Source organism: Mesoplodon mirus (assembly GCF_964341445.2).
Source record: "Mesoplodon mirus genome assembly, chromosome: 8".
Lineage (NCBI taxonomy): Eukaryota > Metazoa > Chordata > Mammalia > Artiodactyla > Ziphiidae > Mesoplodon > Mesoplodon mirus.
Window position 1 is genome coordinate 65,005,450 of NC_138984.1, and position 21,992 is coordinate 65,027,441.

Below are 21,992 nucleotides of genomic sequence, written 5' to 3' on the forward strand. Positions count from 1 at the left end.
CACACAGGCTCTCTCACAAACATAAAACAAAACCAAGACCAAATCAAAGAAACATGGAATGTTTCCCCTCCCCTCACACCTTACCATATCGATAGGGCTTGGGTATTTTAACAGGGGATTACAACTAAAAGAACAGCTTTCAGACCTTATTTAAGGAATTGCTAAAGAAATTCAAAGAAAAGAGTGGAGACAAAAGTAAGGACACAAAAAGAAATTTTAGCTTCTGACACATACAGGTACAGTAAACAATAAACACAGTCTACCTCTGAGATAAAGGAACATAAAATATCACACTAAAGACTTACTTACCTCAGTTCCTTATATCTAGTTCATCATGTCTGGCTTTCAACAAAAAAATTACAAGGCATAATAAAAGCAGAAAAACACAGTTTGAAGAGAAAAGACAGAATGAGATTCAGATATGGCAGAGAATTTGGAATTAACAGACTGGGAATTTAAAACAACTATGACTAATATGCTAAGGGATCTAATGGAAAAAGCAGACAACCTGCAATTACAGATGGGCAGTGTAACAAGCAAAGAATGAATCAAAAGGAAATGCCAGAAATAGAAAACAGTGGCACAGAAATAAAGAATACCCTTGATATGCTTAACAATGTAGAAGTGATGAGAGGAAATGTTACAAGGGATAGGAGTGAGGAACTGGAAATACTGTTATATGATACTTGTACTACCTGATAAATGGTACAGTGTTATTTGAAAGTGGACTTGTATTGCTTATAAGTGTATACTGCAAGTACTACAGCAACCACTAAAAGAAGTTTTTAAGAAGTATAATTTATAGGCTGAAAGAGGCAAAGAACCCAAATATAAAATGCCTGGTTAAAACCAGAGAAGGCAGAAAAAAAAAAAAAAAAAAGAGTAGAGGACAAAAAAGAAACAAAGAACAACAGAAACAAAAGAAAACAGTAATAAATGTGGTAGATACAAATCTATTATGTCAGTAATGACTTTAAATGTCAATGGTCTAAACAAATAGACCAATTAAAAACAGAGTAATTAAAAAAACAAACCACAACTTTATGTTCTCTGTAAGAAACTGACTTTAAAAATGACACACATTAAAGTACAGAAATGGAAGAAGACATACACTAATCCAAAGAAAGTTTAAGTAGCTATGTTAATTTCACATAGAGCAAATTTCAGAGCAAGATGAAGTATTGGGAATAAAGAGGGCATTACATATTGATAAAGGAATTAACTCTCCAATAAGATAATACACATTCTTCTCAAGTTCACATGTCACATTCACCAAGACAGACCACATTCTGGGCCATAAAACACACCTAAAATCTGGAAGACTAGAAATCATATTAAAGTATGCTCTAATACCATAATGGAATTAAACTAGGAATAAATAATAAAAAGATAACTAGAAAATCCCACAATACAGAGATTAAAAGTCAAATAAGAAAAATCAAAAAGCAAAAATTATGAATGACAGTGCTGCTTTTTTTTTTTTTTTTTGAGGGTTTCGGAGCCATTCCAGATGCTTTAGGCTGCTGGATGTCTGATCACTGGATAACGGAGGCATTTCTATACATGGAATATCTGTGTTTTAGAGCACTCTGCTGCAGGGGACTACCGCCTGCATACCCAGAGGATGACCTGTTCTGCATAGGCCTCATGAGCTCTGGCAAGACCAGTCTGCTGTCCAAGCTCTGCAGTGAAAGCCCTGACAGCATAGTGTTCACTATAGGTTTTAAAAGCAGTGCCATTCCAGAATGCCATCTTGAATGTGAAAGAACTTGGAGAAGAGAGCAGCCAAGATGGCAGAGTAGAAAGACCATGAGCTTACCTCCTCTCATGAGAACACCAAAATTACACTATCTGCAGAACAACCATGGATGAAAAAGACTGGAACCCGCCAAAAAGTATCTTCTACAGCTAAAACCATAAAGAAGGAACCACAGTAAGATGGGTAGGAAGGGCAGACTTGTGATATAATCAAATCCCATTCCCCCCAGGTCAGTGACCCACAAAATAGAGAATAATTATATTGCACAGGTTCTCCCACAAGCATGAGAGCTCTGGGCCCCATGTCAGGCTCCCCAGCCCAGGGGCTCCAGCACCAGGAAGATGAGCCCAAAGAGCATTTGGCTTTGAAGGCAAGCAGGCTTAACTGCAGGAGCCCTACAGGGCTGGGAAAAATAGAGATTTCACTCTTGAAAGGGGCACACAAAATACCATGTGCACTGGGATTCAGCACAAAAGCAGTAATTTGATAGGAGCCAGGGCCAGACCTACTTTCTGGTCTTGAGTCTCCCAGAAAGGCGGCTGCAGCCTGTGCACCCAGGGGCACAAACACTGGTGGCTGACATATTTGGGAACATTTAACCATATGAACAAGCTGCCAGCAGCTACCATGTTCACTCATTAGCACCAACACCTGGCCTCACCCAACAGCCTGTAGTGATGGACCGCCTCAGGCCAAACAACTAACTGGGCGGGGATGCAACACCACCCATCAGCAGACAGGATGCCTAAAGACTTCCTGAGCCCACAGCTGCCTCTAGACAACTCTCTAGACACAGCCCTGCCCACCCAAGGGCCAAGACACAGCTCCACCCACTAATGGGCAGGCATGGCCTTTCCCACCAGGAAGCCTGCCCTAGCCTCTGGACCAGATTTACCCACCAGGGAGCAGACACCAGAAAACTACAATCCTGAAGCCTGTGGACACAGGCCACCCACAGCAGGCCAGACCCTACCCTGGGACCAGCTGGGCCCTGGTCCTGTCCACTAGCAGGCGAATGGAAGCTTTGGGACACCCCAGACTCCATACTCAACTGTGTGAGGAACCAACACCCCCCCACCCAAACAACGATCTGAAATGAGCTCTGGACCTCAGGGCCTGCAGCCAGATTCCAGGAACCAGCTCTGCCTGCCAGTAGTCTAGCACTAACCTCAGATCTGGCTCCACCTCCCAGGGGGTGGGCAACAGTCCCAGAGTCTTGGGGACCCTGATTCTACCCAGCAGAGCCAGTACTAGCCCTGGGGTTCTCTAGGGTTCTGCAACCAGCCACCTTGTGACCAGGCCCCACTAAATAGCAGCCAGCAGCATCCAAACAAGGTAGAGTGTGGCAACCAACCGGACTAGGAGGCAACCAAGCCTACAAGACCACCTACATAGTCAACCTGCCACAACAGAAGGACCCATGCAGCCCTCTTAGGGGAAAACCCTAGAACATATAGCTTGGGTGATGAAAGGGGAGTGCACTGCTGGGAGACATAGGATGTCTCCTACAGAAGGTCACTTCTCCAAGGTTAAAAACATAACAACCTGACACACACATAAAAATACAAAAAGCAACTCAGAAAAATGCGGCAGCAGAAAAATATGTTCCAGATGCAGGGAACAAGATAAAACCCCAGAAAAATAACTAAGTGAAGTGGAGACAGGCAATATAACTGAGAAAGAGTTCAGAGTAATGATCGTAAAGATGAAAAAACTCAGGAGAAGAACAGAGGCACAGAGTGAGAAGTTAGAAGTTTTTAACAAAAAGTTAGAAAATATAAAGAACAACCAGAGATGAAAAATACAATAACTGAAATGAAAAATACATTAGAAGAAATCAACAGTAGACTAAATGATACACAGGAACGGATCAGTGAGCTGGAAGACAGTAGTGGAAATCACTGCTGCTTAACAAAAAAAAAAGAAAAGAAACGAGGACAGTTTAAGATACCTCTGCGACAACATCAAGTGCACTAGTATTCGCAGTATAGGTGTCCCAGAATGAGAAGAAAGAGAGAAAGGGCCTGAGAAAATATTTTAAGAGATAATAGCTGAAAATTTCCCTAACCTGGGAAAGGAAACAGTCACCCAAGTCCAAGTAGCACAGAGTCCCATACAGGATTAACTCTAAGAAGAACATACCAAGATACATTGTAAACAAAATGACAAAAATTAAAGATAAAGAGAGAATAGGAAAAAAAAAAAAGAGAGAGAGAGAGAATAGGGACTTCCTTGGTGGTCCAGTGGCTAAGACTCCATGCTCCCAATGCAGGGGGCCCAGGTTCGATCCCTGGTCAGGGAAATAGATCCCACATGCCACAACTAAGAGTTCTCATGCTGCAACTAAAGATCCTGCATGCCACAACTAAAGATTCCACACATGGCAACGAAGATCCCACATGCTGCAACTAAGACGTGATGCAGCCAAACACATAAATAAATACATACTAAATATATATATATATATAAAGAGAAAATATTAAAAGCAACAAGGGAAAAGCAACAAATAATATACAAAGAAACTCCCGTATGGCTATCAGCTGACTTTTCAGCAGACACTCGGCAGGCCAGAAGGCATGATAAGTTCAAAGTGATAAAAAGAAAAATCTACAACTAAGAATACTCTACCCAGCAAGGCTCTCACTCGATTTGATGGAGAAATTAAAAGCTTTACAGAAAAGCAAAAGCTAAAAGAATTCAGCACCACTAAACCAGTTTTACAACAAATGTTAAAGGAACTTCTCTAGGCAAAAAGAAAAGGCCACAACTAGAAACAAGAAAACTACGAAATGAAAAAGCTCACTGGGAAAGGCATACATACAGTAAAGACAGAAAATCATCCACACACAAAGCTAGTAGGGAGTTCAAAAGACAAAAGTAGTAGAAACATCCATATTCACAATAAACAGTTAAGGGATATATATACAGAACAATTAGATGTAAAATACAGTATTATAAAAACAGTACACATGAAGGAAAGAGAGTACCAACACAGGGTTTTAATATGGACTTGAGGAGGTCAACAACTTAAAACAATCATATATACATACAAACACATATATATACACACTGTTATACAAAAACCTCATGGTATCTCAAACCAAAAATCTACAATATACACACAAAAAAAGAAAAAGGAATCCACACATAACACTAAAGATAGTCATCAAGTCACAAGAGAACAAAAGAAGGGGGAACAAAAGACCTATAATAACAAATCCTACGAAATGCTGCCTACAAAAGATTCATTTCACATCTAGAGACACATAAAGAATGAAAGTGAGGGGATGAAAAAAGTATTCCATGCAAACGGAAATCAAAAGAAAGTCGAAGTAGCAATACTTATATCAGACAAAATAGACGTTAAAACTAAAATAAAGAACAAGAGACAAAGAAGAACACTACATAATGATCAAGGGATCAATCCAAGATATAACAATTGTAAATATATGCACACCCAACATAGGAGAACCTCAATAAATAAGGTAAATATTAACATAAAAGGAGAAATGAACAGTAACATAGTAATAGTAGAGGACTTTAACACCTCGCTTACATCAATGGACAGATCATCCAGACAGAAAATCAATAAAGAAACACAGGCCTTGAATAACACATTCAACCAAATGGACTGAATTAATATATAGAGAGCATCCCATCCAAAAGCAGAATACATGCTTTTCAAGTGCACATAGAACATTGCCCTAGACAGATCACATGCTATGCCACAGAACAAGCCTTGGTAAATTTAAGAAAACTAAAATCATATCAAGCATCTTTTCTGATCACAATGCTATGAGACTAGAAATCAACTACAAGAAAAAAAACTGCAAAAAATAAACACATGGAAGCTAAACAACATGCCACTAAACAACCAATGGATCACTGAAGAAGACAAAGAGGAAATCAAGAAATACCTAGATACAAATAAAAATGAATACACAAAGATCCAAACTTATGCAATGTAGCAAAAGCAGTTCTAAGAGGGAAGTTTATAGCGATACAAGCTTACCTTGGTAAACAAGAAAAATGTCAAATAAACAACAAAACTTTACACCTAAAGAAACTAGATAAAGTAGAACAAACAAATTCCAAAGTTAGTATACTGAAATCATAAAGATCAGAGGAGAAATCAAGGAAATAGAGACTAAAAAAATAGAAAAGATCAATGAATCAAAAGCTGGTTCTTTGAGAAGATAAACAAAATTGATAAACATTTACCCAGCCTCATCAAGAAAAAGGGGGCCCAAATCAATAAATTCAGAAATAAAAAAAGTTACCACTGGCACCACAGAAATAGAAAAGACCCTAAGAGACTACTACAAGCAACTTTACGTCAATAAAATGAAAACAATCCCATTTACCATCACATCAAAAAGAATAAAATACCTAGGAATAAACCTACCTAAGGAGGCAAAAGACTTGTAATACCACAACTATAAAGACTCTGATGAAAGAAACTGAAGACGATACAAACAGATGGAAAGATACCGTGTTCTTGTATTGGAAGAATCAATATTGTTAAAATGACCATACTACCCAAGGCAAGGTACAGATTAAGTGCAATCCCTATTGAATTATCAATGGTATTTTTCACAGAAGTAGAACAAATAATTTTAAACTTTGTATGGAGATACAAAAGCCCCCAAATAGCCAAAACAATCTTGAGAAAAAAGAATGGAGTTAGAAGACTCATGCTCCCTGGCTTCAGACTATACTACAAAGCTACAGTAATCAAAACAGTAGAGTCCTGGCACAAAAAGAGACACATAAATGGAACAGGACAGAAAGCCCAGAAATAAACCCATGCACCTATGGTCAATTAATCTATGACAAAGGAGGCATGAATACACAATGGAGAAAAGACAGTGTATGTATGTACACACACACACACACACACACACACACACACAGAGAGAGAGAAAGGAATACTATTCAGCCATAAAAAAGAATGAAATAATGCCATTTTCAGCAACATGGATGGACCTAGAGATTACCATACTAGGTGAAGTAAATCAGACAAGACAGACAAATATCATATGATATCATTTATATGTGGATTCTAAAAAATGATACAAATGAACTTATTTACAAAACAGAAATAGACTCACAGACATAGAAAACAAACGTATGGTTACCAGAGGGAAAGGGGAGGGGGGAGGGATAAATTAGGAGTTTGGGATTAGCAGATATAAACTGATAAACAATATAAACAATGATATAGATAAATAGATAAACAATGAGGTCCTACTGTATCACACAGGGAACTGTATTCAATATCCTGTAATAAATGGAAAAGAATATGTATATATATGTATATCTGAATCACTTTGCGGTACACCAGAAACTAACACAATGTTGTAAACCAACTATACTTCAATTTGAAAATAAAAGATATTGCAAGGACAGAGAGTCTCTTATTCCATTCTGCACCACAATTCTTATCTGTGTGATTCCTTATTGGCTTTCCAAAGTTTCTATGATAAACACACAGAAATAAAAACACATAAAAATAATTATACACAAAGAGTAAGTGGGATTTATTCCAGGTATGCAAAGTTAATTCAACATTCCTAAAGCAATTAATGTAATTTACAACATCAACAGGATAAAGAAGAAATATCTTCTTTGCAGAAAAAGCATTTGACAAAATCCAACATCCACTCATGATAAAGAATTTCAGCAAACTAGGACTATAAGGGACCTTTTTAACTTGGTTAAAAAAAAAAAACTAAAAAAATCTATAGCTAACATCATTTTTAATACTAAGAAACTAGATGCTTTCCTACTAAGATCAAGAACAATGCAAGAATCACCACTGCTAGTCAACATCATACAGTAAGACAAGAAAAGAAAAGGTACACAGGAAGGAAAGAGTAAAAATGTCTCTGTTTGCAGATGGCATGACCGTGTATGTAGAAAATCCCAAAGAATCTACACTCACAATAGGTACTATTGGAATCAATAAGGTATTGAAGCAAGGGTGCAGGTTTTATATATATATATATATATATATATATATATAGAGAGAGAGAGAGAGAGAGAGAGAGAGAGAGAGAGAGAAAGAGGGAGAGAGGGAGAGAGGGAGAGAGGGAGAGAGGGAGAGAGGGAGAGAGGGAGGGGGAGAGAGAGAGAGAGGTTAGTATTACCAATGTCAATTGCTTTCCTATGCCAGTAACGGAACAACTGGAATTCGGAATTAAAAATATAATACCATTTACATTAGCATCAAAAAAAAAAGCCCCACAAAAAATGTATGTATAAATCTAATAAAATATGTATAAGATCTATATGAGGTAACTATAAAACTACGGTGAAAGAAATCAAAGAGAATCTCAATAAATGGAGAGATATTCCATGTATATGGATAGAAGACTCAATAGTGTTAAGATGTCAGTTCTTCCAATCGTGACTTACAGATTCAATGCAATCCCAATCAAAATTATAGTAAGTTATTTTAAGGATATAATAAGCTGATTTTAAAGTTTACATGAAAAGGCAGAAGACACAGAACAGCCAATACAATACTGAACAGGAACAAAGCTGGAAGTCAGAAACTACCCCACTTCAAGACTTACTACTAAGATAACAGATAATAATAATAATACAGTGTGGTAATGGGGAAAGAACAGAAAAACAAATCAATGGAACAGAGTAGAGAGCTCAGATATAGACCCACATAAATATAGTCAACTAATTTGTGACAAAGAAGCAAAAGCAATTCAAAAGAGAAAGAAGTCTTTCTCTGCTTCTCAACAAATGGTGTGGAACAACTAGACATCTGCAGGCAAAAAAAATGAGTTGACATACACCTTATACTTTTCACGCAAAATGGATCAGAGACCTATACGTAAAACACAAAACTATAAGACTTCTAAAAAGGGACATAGGAAAAATGTAGGTGCCCTTGTGTTTGGCAATGAATTTTTGGATACAACACCAAAAGTATGAACCATGAAAGAAAATGTGATAAAATGGACTTTATTTAAAGTAAAATTTTCTGTTCTGCAAAAGACACCATTAAGAGAATGAAGACAAGCCACAAACTGAGAAAAAATATTTGCAAAACACATATCTGATAAAAGATTGGTATCCAAAATATACAAAGAACTCTTAAAATTCAACTATAAGAAAATAAGCAATCCAGCTTAAAAATGTACAAAAGATATGGACACACAACTCAACAAATAAAACATACAGATTGCAAATGAGCATAAGAAAAGATGTTCAGGGGCTTCCCTGGTGGCGCAGTGGTTGAGAGTCCGCCTGCTGATGCAGGGGACACGGGTTCGTGCCCCGGTCCGGGAAGATCCCACATGCCGCGGAGCGGCTGGGCCCGTGAACCATGGCTGCTGAGCCTGCGCGTCCGGAGCCTGTGCTCCGCAATGGGAGAGGCCACAACAGTGAGAGGTCCGCGTACCGCAAAAAAAAAAAAAAAAAAAAAAAAAAAAAAAAAGATGTTCAATATCATGTATCACTAGGGAATTGCACATTAAAACAACAATCTATAACCGTTAGAATGGCTAAATCCAAAACAATGACAAGACCAGTGCTGACGAGGACATGGAGTAATTAGAACTCTGATTTATTGCAGACTGGAGTGCAAAACGTTAGGTATACCCACTTTGGTAGACAGGTGGGCAGTTTCTTACAAAACTAAATGTACTCTTACACATAATCCAGCAATCATGCACCTTGGTATTTACCCAAGTGAACTGAAGACTTATGTCCACACAAAGACCTGCACCTGAATGTTTATCACAACTTCATTCATAATTGCCAAAACTTCGAAGCAACCAAGGTGCCCTTCAGTAGGTATATGGATAAACAAACTGTGACACGTCCATAAGATGAAATATTCAGCACTAGAAAGAAATGAGGTATCAAGCCATGAATAGAAATAGAGGAAACTTACGGGCATATTGCTAAGGGAAAAACCAAATCTGAAAAGGGCACACACTGTATGATTCTAACCATATGACAATTTGGAAAAAGCAAAACTATGGAGATAATGAAAAATCAGTGGTTGCCAAGAGTTCAAGGCATACATGGGAGCATGGAGCACAGGGGACTTTGGAGCAGTTAAACTATTCTGTATGATGCTGTCATTGTGGATATATGTCATTATACATTTGTCAAAACCCATAATGTCCAATTCAAAGAGTGAACGTTAATGTAAACTATACACTTTAAAATAATGCATCAATACTGGTTCATCAATTGCAACAAATGTACCACACTAAGGCAAAATGTTAATAATAAAGGAAACTAGGTTAATAGTAAGAGGAACTGGGTGAATGTGGATATATAGCAATTCGTTGTACTATACACTCAATTTTTCTGGAAAACAAACAAATGAAAAAAAACCCACATCCATTAAAAAATTTCAAAGAAAAAAAAAAGGCACAATCAAAGGCACAATTTGTGAAAACACCAGGTAGGAATACAAGCTTATAGAAGATTTGTGAAAATGAAATGTAAGCACAAAAGATAATCAGTTCAAGTCAGTAAGACAGACAATCTATAAAATGAAGTATAAAAAATAAAATGTATGGGCAAAATCTGCTTTAGCAGATTGTGATCCTACAGGAATATTTGTAAAACAATGGACGGTAATTCAAGGGGAATGTTAGCTACTTTAAAACTACTTTAAAATTAATTCATCTGTTTGTTGTTGTTTTTAAAGAAATCAGATGCTTAAAGAACATTTATATAGGGAATGAGAAAATTTTTTATATTTTATTTTCTCTTGTCAACACTGATCATGGCATTATTCAGGACCATAGCTCCCAGAGGCTGGCAGATATCTGCAATATAAAGCAAATAAGCATCATATTATTTTATACAAGTACTTAATACATTGGAAAGGTGCTAGCTACATGCTATTTCTTTTAAAAGAATACAACAAAATTTTATGATCCAGCTTTGTTAATAAATGTACAGAAACATAGGTAAAAAACACTAAAATTACATATATCAACATCTTAACAGATTTATAGGTGTAGGGATTATAGGTAATTTTCATTTTTTCTGATCATTTTTACACTGGATGTATATTACTTTTTGGTAACTTACAAAATAATTATCTTGTGTATTTAAATTAAATAATGTATCTTATAATTTGAGTATACAGAATAATCAGTGCTAACTGTGACAGTAAAAAACTTTTAAAATGTATGTCACATATATAAAACTTATTTCAACATAAAATTTTAAATACATTAGGCCCATGAGACATTGCATCAGAGTGGCACTATAACACAACCGGACATGATACAAACCACCCAACTGTTAGAGAAAATATTTTTGGTATTTACTCATTATAAAGTAAGCTGACCCAGACGTATACCGAACTAGAAATGACTTGAGAACAATATAAGTTGACACTTCTGGGTCATCTACATAAAAATATGTATATTTTTTTTAAATTGCAGAAAGATGAAAGCCCTAAAGAAACGTGAAAATGTGCATATGTGTGCCAAAAGAAAAGCTAACACACTTAGAATTTTAATCTTGCCAAGTCTGCCTTCAACCTTTCAGTCAAAATGTCATACTAAATTTCAATTCCAATATTAATCAAGGAAGCAGTATAAAATATAGAAGACTAAGATTTTGTTGTGTTTTTATAGAGGTGAGGAGGGAGACAGAGAAGAATGTGAGATTAAGGAGAAAAACTAACAACCCCAACAAATGCTTGCTTGAAGATAAGCATTTAAGGCAGACTGGGACTGAAAAGGGGGAAACAAATTGAAATAAAAGGATGGGGAACAACTGTCTGTTCCATACTTCATCTACCTCCTAGTTTATAATGGTCAACTCACATTTTATTTTCCCATTAAAGCATTAGTAAAATATACAAAGCTATCCAGACTCATCAGCCAATCCTGTCCAAATAAGATGAACACATAACATCAAAGTCACTTAATAACCAGTATTTTAATTTCGGCTAGAATTCATTGACAAAGCCATCTCCGAAAGACCTGCAGTGTTAAAATGGTTAAAATTAAACAGAACCTCTATTCCACTCCGTCAGAACACAAAGTGGGTCTATATATATATAATGAATCCCCAATTCCCTCTGTTATATATTTGCATGCCATGGCTACAAACGAATACGGATACAGGTGTGCCCTACCAGCAGCTCAGATACCATAAGGGCTTTGCCAAAATGATGAACAGCTCTTGGTAAAGTTCCCAACAAAACAAAGTACTATTTTCCCTCAAATTATTCACTAATTGCATTTGTGGAAAATTTCAGCGTACGTTAAAACCCTGCAAAAATACTATGTGTTTATTTTAAAAATGGAGTACTAGGCTCAAATCATAATGTTCTTTTTTTTTTTTTTTAACCCATGTAAACATCCTGGGAGACGTGGGAAAGGCACGTGGGGGCACAGAGCCGTTCTTCCTCATGCTGGACCACCCCGAGCACCGCAGGCAGTCTATCCTGGCCCCTGCCCTCTCTGGGACTGGCTGCCGTCCTTGGGACCAGAAATGCCCCACAAATACCCCGTAGGAGGCAGTCCCACCTCCACTAGAAACCACAGACCTAAAGTGAATAAAGGATTGTTTGAGGAACATTTTAGATTTTAACAGCAGAAACACATTCCCCAAAACAGAATTAGTAGACTATTATGTGTTCATTCCTAAACCATTCAACGCAAAAATATTTTCAATTTCTTTAAACAATTCGTGGCCAATTTGTGGTTAAAAATAACACAACCCCACAAAGATATATTCAGATACACGGTCCTCTGCTGATGTTTTGTGACTACAGTTTCACTACAAAGAAAGCATTTCAAATAATAGCTAAAGACTTGTCATATGGAAACAATATTTGCTTATTCCTGCCTAGGGCAGGAATATCTATCTATCTATCTATCTATATAAATATAAATAAATAAATAAATAAAGAGAGACAGAGAGAGACAGAGAGAGACAGAGAGAGACAGAGAGAGAGGGAGGGAGGGAATGTTGAGATTCCTGAGCTCTGCTTTCACCTGGTTCTCAGAGCACTGGAAATCAGGCTTATACCCTGGAGCAGGATTTCTCATGATAGGCAGTACTGACATTTTGAACTGGATAACTGTCTGTTGTGGGTGGCTGCCCTGTGCATCGTAGGATTTTCAACGGCACCTGCAGCATCTACCCACCTGTTTTCAGTAGGAACCCATTCTTAATAATCAAATGTGTCTCTTAGGCATTGCCAAATGTCCCCTGGGGAGATCTTATTGCCACAGCTGAGAACCACTGACTTATAGGCAGAAGACTGGAAAATTCTTCTTCTTGGACTCTTACTGGCCCCAGAGAAAAAGCTTCCAAATACCTAAAGAAATTGATATCAGGGTTTTCCCCCCGAAATATGTCCCAGCCAAATCTTTCCACAGTGAGAACCATCAATAGCTAGCAAACCCTAGCTAAGTTAAGAGAGACATGAAATAGGTTTCCAATGCCCCTTACATAAATTTGAACACAGAATCAAGGATCACAACACAGCTGAGGAAAGCCTCTAAAATGAGACTAAAATATACCAACAGAAAGAATAACTTAGAAAACACAGAGCACGCAGGGAGAAATAAACCTCAAAACAAAACTTTAAATCCATAAAGAGAAAAAAAATACCAGAATGCTTTGGGAAAAAATAGAAAGATCAAAAAAAAGGTATTCAAAATTAAAAATATGACAACAGAAGTTTCAAGGCTTGAAAAATCAAGTAAATTTCCCAGCAAGTGAAAAGCAAAAGACTGGAAAAAGATGAAAAATGGGAGAAAAGAAATATGTCCACGAGTACAATATCTAATTGCAGTTACAAAAAACACAGAGGCAAGGAAATTACAGAAAATGTATCAGAAACTTTCTCAGAGCTGAGGCATACAGGTTGCCAGACTGAAAGAATACATGAAATGCACAGCAAAGTAGATTTCTATAGACTCATAAGTCACCTCACATTACTGTGACTGTTATTTCAGAACACTGAGTAAAACAAAGAGAAGATTCTAAAAGTTTCAGACAAAAAGGTTGTAGAAGCTTCCATAGGGGAGAAGAAAGTAAAGTGCAGTGTTAAAAATAAGAATGGCTTCAAACTTTATATCAAACACTAAGAGTTCCTTCTCAAATCTGAAGAGAAACATTACTAATTTAGAATCCTACATCCAGTCAAACTAATAGGGTACAGTAAAGACATTTACAGGAACATAATGCCTCACAACATTTGCCTCTAAAGTACCCAATAAATTTTTGAAAAAAAATGCTCAACCCCATTAATAACCAGGATCTGCAAATTAAAACAATAACCTAAAGCTACCTTCATCAGGTCGGCAAAAACAAAAAATATCAATTGTTATGAAAACTGTAGAAAAAAGGATTTATCATACATTGTTGGTGGGAGTCTAAATTTATATATTCGCTTTGGAAAGTTTGGCATAATCTACACTCTACAGAAATGCATGCTATGTACATAAAATGCATGTGTAAGAACATTCACAGAAGCATTATTTCTAAGCACGAAAAACTGGACACAATCCAAATGTCCATAATACTAGACTAGTTAAATTAATTACGGTTTATTCATTAAAAAACTTACTACACTTACTATACTATAAACATTACTATACAACAATGAAAATATGTGAACTAAAGCTGTTAACAGGATTAAAATTTTCAACATGGGAGAAAAACTATACATAACATAATTCAATTACATATAGGTAAAAAACAGGCAAAATTAATGTATATTGTTTAGGAATGCTGACAAAGGTGGGTAAAAAATACTTGAAATAAAAGTAGGAAATCATTACCATAAAAATGCAGACAATCCCAATTAACCTTTGGGTGTGGTGAGGAGAGAGGAACGAATAAGAATGAATGGGGGGGGCGGAGAGGGTGCCAGCAATGTTCTAATTCTTCACTTTGGTGGTGATTACAGTGTTCACTTTATAATTATTCATTATATTGTATATCTACGATTTTTGCACATTTTGTTCACTTTATATCTATTCATTATACTGCATATCTATGATCTGTACACTTTTGCACATTTAGTATTTTGCCATAAAAAACATTTAAAAATTGTTATCTAAGGCACTTTTATGGCTCTGCTATAATTTTTTTCTGTTCTAAAGTGGCAAACATTTGGTTCCAATATAGACAAAACATTAAGGCACAGGAGTCTAGTTTTTATTCCATTTGACAACATTACTGCACACACAGAAAGCGGTAAAAGCACTAGTCAATGATGCATAAATAGAATCCACTGTCAAAACATACAAGAAAAATAAGTAGGAACTTTAACTGAGTACTCTAAAGGAACCACTACACAATTAAATAACACCAACACAATAAACATGAAGAATTTCAGATTCTCGGCCTTAAAAGAAACTATACATGGGTCATAATCTTTCAAAGCACCTTTACAAAGGAAGATAATTGAAAGACTGGAATGGCTTTAGTTATGATTATATGGACTGAATGTGAAAAAGAAACGGTGCTACTTTACTAAAAAAAAACCTCTAGTAATGAAAATTCATGAATCCTTTCTTAAATATTCTTAATTAACATGAGGGAAACTATTTCCAGCAAAAATAGTAGCATCTAGTTGAGAAACCAAAGGCTCTAAATCCGAGGCTAATAACCAAAGACACTTAAAATACCTTTTAAAAGTATCTGTTATCTACACTACAGAAAGGGCAAACTTCGATGATGTCCCTTCTCTCTCAACCATAACACACGCTATCAAAGGTTACACAATCTCACATGCCCTTCTGAGAACAGCCACAGGCGTTGTGTTGCGGGAGCAAGGCAAGACACGGAGGGAAGTTCCACTGAAGAATTCCCAGTTTGCTCCCTCCCCAAAGCCTCTCCAGAATTCCAGGGAGGTCAGCCAAGTAAGGGCTGATGGTCCTCAAACCCCATATAAACACTGCGTCTAATGCCAGAAGTTGTCAAAATTCACAGCTTCTCTCTCTCCCTGGACAGGTGCCCCGCTCTGAGCTGAAGAAGCACTCACCAGAGTCATCTAATGAGGCTCCTGAGATCCCATTCCTCTCTTACACCTGGACCAACACATTCCTCACCATCACCGGGGTGTAGTCACCACCTGCCACAGATCTACTCTCATCAGGACGCCAGACGCTCGTCAAGCATTCGTCGCCGGCTGGCTCACAGGGAAGCCACGAGACGGAAGGAGCCCGCCTAGTTTCTGGCCTGCCAGGCCTAGACAAGCCTGCCCCCCTTCCCGCATTCCCAGTCTCCACACCCTTCCGTCCTCCCCTTTTCGATTCGCCTTTCGCCACTGGCGCCCACGGCTTTCTTTCTGAGGCCTGCCTACGCCATGTTACCTCTCACGGAAAAGCCTGCCCTTATCAGGGCAGAGCAGGATTCTGGAGACCGCAGGAATCCCCTCACAGGCTCCTCTCGCCGCGTTCTCTATTCCGCTTCACCTGCTGCTGCCAACGTTACACCAAGACTCCCGGCATGCCCTGCGCAGGCACCGCCTCTCCCATCCTGCCCCCTTCCCGCACGAACACGTGACCTCCTTTCGCCTCCGTCCACGCCCACTTCCGTTTCTCCACTCTCCCTTGGGGGGAGGAGGGGACTGGGGGGGGTGTTAAAGAGCAGCGACTTCCTCCCACTCCCCGCCCCCGCCTCTCTACTCCGCCCCCCCGCTACAATGTCTTCCGGGTCGCGATCGCCTCGGAGCCTTCTGGGAAACCATCTCATTTCCTCCCCTCCCCCTACTCCTGCCTTCAACCAACCAGCCTCCCGTCAGAGAGAGACATGCGCAGTGAGTGCCTCCCGTCTCTTCTACCCGAACCCCCCCTCCCCCCCCCAAGCAGAGAGACCCCAGCAGCAGCAGCAGCTGATGATGAAGAGAGAGGCAGTGGCAGAGGGGGGGCACCTTTTATTTCTATTTTTAAAGGGACAGGACACTAATTTTACCCCACTTCAACCTTGAATTGAGGGGGGTGGGGGGAAGGCGGCTGAGTTCCTTCCCCCACCCTCCAGCCCTGAGACCTGAGAGGGGGATTGAGCCTGAGAGAGAAGGAGAAGGAGTTTCTTCTTCTTCGAAAATCCCCCATCCACGACTCCTACCCCCTCACCCCTCCACTAGCCTCCCTCCCGAGCCCCCTCCATCCTCCTCCTCTTTGGCCGTGAAAGGAGAGAAAGAGACCAAAAGCCTCTTAGCAACACAGACCCTTCTCTGCTGCTGCTGCTGCTGCTGCTGCTGCTGCTGCTGCTGTTGCTGCTGCTGCTGCTGCTGCTGCTGCTGCTACTGCTGCTGCTGCTTGGCCCTGGCTGGAGACATCTCACTACACCCGGGAGCAGCCACTTCCCCAGCTCTCCTCCTCCTTCGCCTCCTCCTCCTCCTCCACTCCCCCCCCTTTATTACCCTTTGTGTCATCCTCCACAGCTCCAGGGAAGGCACTCAAAAGTGGGGGGCAGGAAAGGTAAGTGTGTCTGTGGGGGCTTCATTGCCTTCCTCTGGCTCTGACTTTAACTCCGGGGCAACAGTAGCACCAAACCACATACGCAGTGGAGCTCCGGGGTGAGGAGGGGGTGGTGCTGGGGGGGCAGTGAAGGAGGGGCTGGAGTGGGGAGGGGTGTGTGAGGTGGGTGCCCATCCTGTCAGAGTAGAAAGGGCACTTTTTATTTTTATTTGCTGTTGTCAAAAGTGGTTTCTCTCCTCCAGCTAACATCTGATTGTGTCTTGCTCCAGTGGGGGAGAATACAAAAACAACCCCCTCCTTCCTCCAATGAGGCGCCAGGGAAAGAGACAGAAAGAGGCACACTTTCTAGATGTCACTTTAAAAAAAGCATTTGGAGAGCTTTTTTCCTTTTTCCCTAGGAAAAGCTCCACTGCATTTGTTTCTGAGTGGGAAAATGTCGGGATCTGGATTGTATCGGAACTGCTTATCCATTTGTAGACCTGAGTGTTTTACCCGTTTTGGTTCTGTGTGTGATTTGGATATTGACTTCAGTGTTGGAACAGACTTGATTGGTTTTTTTGCTTTCTGGGTTTAATTTTCCTTTTTTTCGTTTTGTCTGACTTGCATAGAAAATTTCAATTTTTTGGTTGATAGAGGCCTTTGGTTAGGTTTTGACTTGTATTATTGCTTTTTTTGTTAAATGTTTGTTTCATATATCAGCATATAAAGTTCAAAGCTTAAAATGCTTAAAGTTTTAATACCACTGGTATTGTTTCTCCCTATATACGTTTCTGGTATTTATTTTACATAAGATGAAAATATTATCTGTTTCATAATTAATCTGGGTATTTTTCTAATCTTTGTAACTTGTCTGAACAAGTAATCCCCATTGAAAACTTTTATGTTGTTCTGGCTTCATGGAAGGCCAAACCTCTCCATCAATAGTTTGCTGGATTGGTACCACTTTCAGTTTTAACTGAATTATTTATTTACTGTTGTAAATTGAGATGAGTTTTTCATCTCTTGGGGGTACTGAACCAAACTGCTCACTATATGTGAAAGGAGACAAATTTCTAAAATATGTTTTCATGAGTCAAAGAAATCATGATGTTGTAGTTAGAATATGCATTGTAGTGAGATATTAATTGAAAGATAAATCTAAATTTAGGTTTATAGAGTAACAGTCTTGATAAAAGTATTCTTCATTTTTACTTGGTATGTTCTTAGTGAATGGTTTTCAAATTCAGTACTGTATTTGATTTGAGAAATGCTAGAAAGTATATTTCTGATGTAGGCCTTTTACTAGGGCTTACATTGGAAAGTGGTATTTTGTTTCATATGTACATTTCTTTATCCTTTCCTTAAAGATGGATGCACACATTCACACACACACATTCCCTCTCTCCCTCCCCCCCCTCTCTCTCTCTCACACACACACACACACACACACACACACACACCCTTTTTTGAAACTGCATTGGTATCTCTGATCCCATAATTTATGTCAGCAAAAAATATTCTGCTGTAAAGTAGCAATTTTGTGATCAGACTGGCAATGTGAAAACAGCAATTTGATCAACTAGAAAGGATTGAAGAAAAATAAATCTAGAAGGATATTTGACATAAATATTAGAAAGACATGATAATACTTTTAATTTTTTGTTTTCTTGATGGTAAAGCCAAAACACAATATACTTACATTTTACTGACAGAAAAGCATTGCGTATGTAGAAACTTGTTCTGTAAAATTTTAATTACCAACTGTGTGCAAAAGTAGACATTTACACACGGAGGGAAAAAAAGCTGTGTAGCAGTAAACAACATGGTCCTATTTCTCTCCTTTCTGTTATAAATTTGAACAATTTCTTACCTTTCTCTGAGGTGTAATTGGTGCACTTAAGCAGAAATCTGTGCCAAGTTCAAGTTTGTCTCCCAATAATACTATTCCAAGTCCAGCTAGGATTTCTTGTCCTCACCTTAATACCTCAGGAACCTTAACATAAAAGATGGAAAGTAGAACTTAGTGAAGAAATCACTTAAGTAAAGCAAATTGTGTAGGTAACTGGGGTGGTAATTTCCTAGTAGGCAGCTGAGTGAAAATTTACAGCTTGATTATAATACCTTTACTTACTTTCTGTTTTCCTTTGAAAACATTTCTTACCCACCCCAGGGTAACCCTATATGGTTTGAAGATTCCAGACCTCCTCTAAGTTGGATAATGACTTACCTTTAGGAACCTGTTTATTTTTATTATGGCTTATTTTTTAAGTATTAAGATATATTTTAGGATTGTAATTTTCAACTTGGTGATATCTTGGAGGTCACTTTATCCAACTCTTCATTTTCCATATTGCTGAAGTTCAGATGGTTTGAGGAACTTGTGCATAGTTCCAAGGCCTGTAAGTGGATGCACATGGACCAGAGAACTCTGGTCTCTTGACACTCACTGTGCTACACTACCTCATATTCTTTTGTCAGGAATGAAACTTGTGCACAATTCTGTGTATGGCACTTAAGGGTTTTATATGGGGGTCTATACTAAGAATATTAAGGCAAATAGCTCTAAAGACATAATTTTGTCTATTTATAATTCAGTAATTTGTTGTTGATTTTTTTAGGAGATACTGATTTCTCTCATCTTGGATTATTACTATTTTGAGAATTATTTCAGCTTCCCCTAATGCTTGTTTTTCCCCCGCACTTCCAATTAATCAGTGAATACCCTTCTTACTCTTGTATTAAGGATATATATATAAATACATATATATATATGAAAAATGCGTAGTGTATTATAAATGTTTACTTGTGATTCATGCTTTATGAACTGCTTAAGTAAGACTAAAGATTTTTTTCTTGTTAACATTTATATACCTTACAGCACAGTGTCCAGTACACATTAGGCCCTACTGCTTGTTTGTCATAATTGTTATTAGAGTTAGGCATGTTTGAATTTCTTGACTCTCAGAAGTAGAATTTCTTCCTTTTCTTCCATTTTCCTTTCCTTCCTGCTACAATTTATTCACTACCACGAATATTTTTTTTCTTTATCTTAACTGTGGTTCTCACTTTTTCTAATAGCCAATTTAAATCCTGTTAACAAATAGTACTCATAATAAGTGAAAACATATTCTGTACAGGATGCAATTTGACAAAAGTGATTTATTTTAAATAAGGGATGATAAAAAAAAACTCCAATTAAGAATGTACTAGCAAATGTTCAGGATACATTTAAATTTTATTTCATTGAGTAGCTGGTACAATAGGTTACTGGAATGATTAGGCTGCTTTTACTATCTCTATAAAGCAACTCATACTTAGGTGACATGTTTCCCTGACTTTGCTTTTTTGGTCCTTACCCAGACAATTATCAACTTTCCAGTTTTCTATGGATATGAACATTTATTCCTAGTCCTCAGTGGGACCCCAGTAGGTCAGCCAGAAGGCCTGTGTCCAGCTTATGTACTTTTGCAAACTTGTCTGTATTTTGAATGTATGTGCAAAACAGATTGTACTTAATTATTCATTAAACATTTATTGAGCATCTACTGTATGTCAGGCACTCTGCTAGGCATCTGAGAAACAAGGGTGGGTCCCTACAATTTAATGTGAAGACATACCTTAATTGTATTCCACAGGCGAATTGGTCATATCTTTATTTGATGTCTCTGCCTAAATAAATTTTATTAATTAAATGGATACTGTTAGGTGGAAAATGCATGTTTAAAAAGTTTTCGTCAGTAAATTTAAAAGTATACTAGAGAGAAAGAGATTTCCTGAATTTCCTTTGCTCTTATATACCTCTTAGAATAATATTGATTCACAATTTTTAAAAAGGAGGGGATCCCCTGCTGGTACATTATCTTGTGAAGGTAAATAGACTTCTGAGGGTCAGTCAATTCTGATCTCTGTTACATTCATTCTTAAGTTTCTATATTAGTAATAATTATACTTACCGATTATTATGAATGCCTAGCACTGTGATAAATATTATCAATCTCAGTCAGCCCTTACAGTGGTCCTGTTAACTTTGTAACATTGTCCCCATGTTATAAATGAAGAAACCTGTTACTGACAAAAAAAGATTTTTTCATGTGGCAGCAAAATATTCCATCATAGTAAATTCATGACACTTTCTAATTAAAAACAGTCACAATAAAGAGTTTTTATCAGTCAGGAAGTATGCTGGTAAACATTAGTAAAATTATGGCCCCAATAGCTTATTGACAGAGCAATGGAAAATTTCTTAAAATTTACAAGGACAGAAAAACAAACCCAAAAATCCAATCTTTTATCAGGAACATAGATACAGACCAGTGTGCAACTTGAAATAAAATATACATAAAGTCAGTCTTCTCTTTGTATGGCAAAAATGACATTTAGGCCTTCTACATATTGAATTTCCTTTGTCTTGCATGGAGTTAAATTTAGTATCTTGTTTCATGAAGTTTGGAGGTTCCAACAATTTGTGACCCAGTGAATATTTACTATAAAAATTTTTATATAACTGTTGATAATGGAAAACCTGTAAATAAAGGGGAGTTTATATTGCCTAATGTTTTGGTGTGTATATATACATACTTTCTGGACCTTCTATCTTGCAATATTTTCATAATTATTACATCATGTATATATGATTAAGTTTAATGTACTCTTTTTAGTATTGCTTAAAGTCAAATTTTTTTAATACAACAATGGACAACTTGTTGGATTCTCTAGATGCCTAAATTATTATATAGTTGTTCTTTAAAACAGCTACTGAATTAAGATACTTTTTGACCCAGCTAATCAGAGTTGATTTTTTAACATCC

General features: G+C 37.7%; 1 protein-coding gene across 2 annotated transcripts in view; it reads right to left on the reverse strand.

The window, feature by feature from the left end:
• The window catches only part of ORC4 (origin recognition complex subunit 4), a 96,104-nt gene extending 79,040 nt beyond the window's left edge, over positions 1-17,064 (reverse strand). Inside the window, exon 1 of one of the 2 annotated variants that reach the window (XM_082630264.1) lies at positions 16,953-17,064. The gene's annotated coding sequence lies outside the window, so the exon portion shown is untranslated. Of the gene's footprint in view, positions 1-16,095; positions 16,244-16,952 lie in introns of those variants that run through there. The other variant, XM_082630263.1, reaches the window with a different exon arrangement.
• Between the last annotated feature and the right edge of the window lie 4,928 nt (positions 17,065-21,992).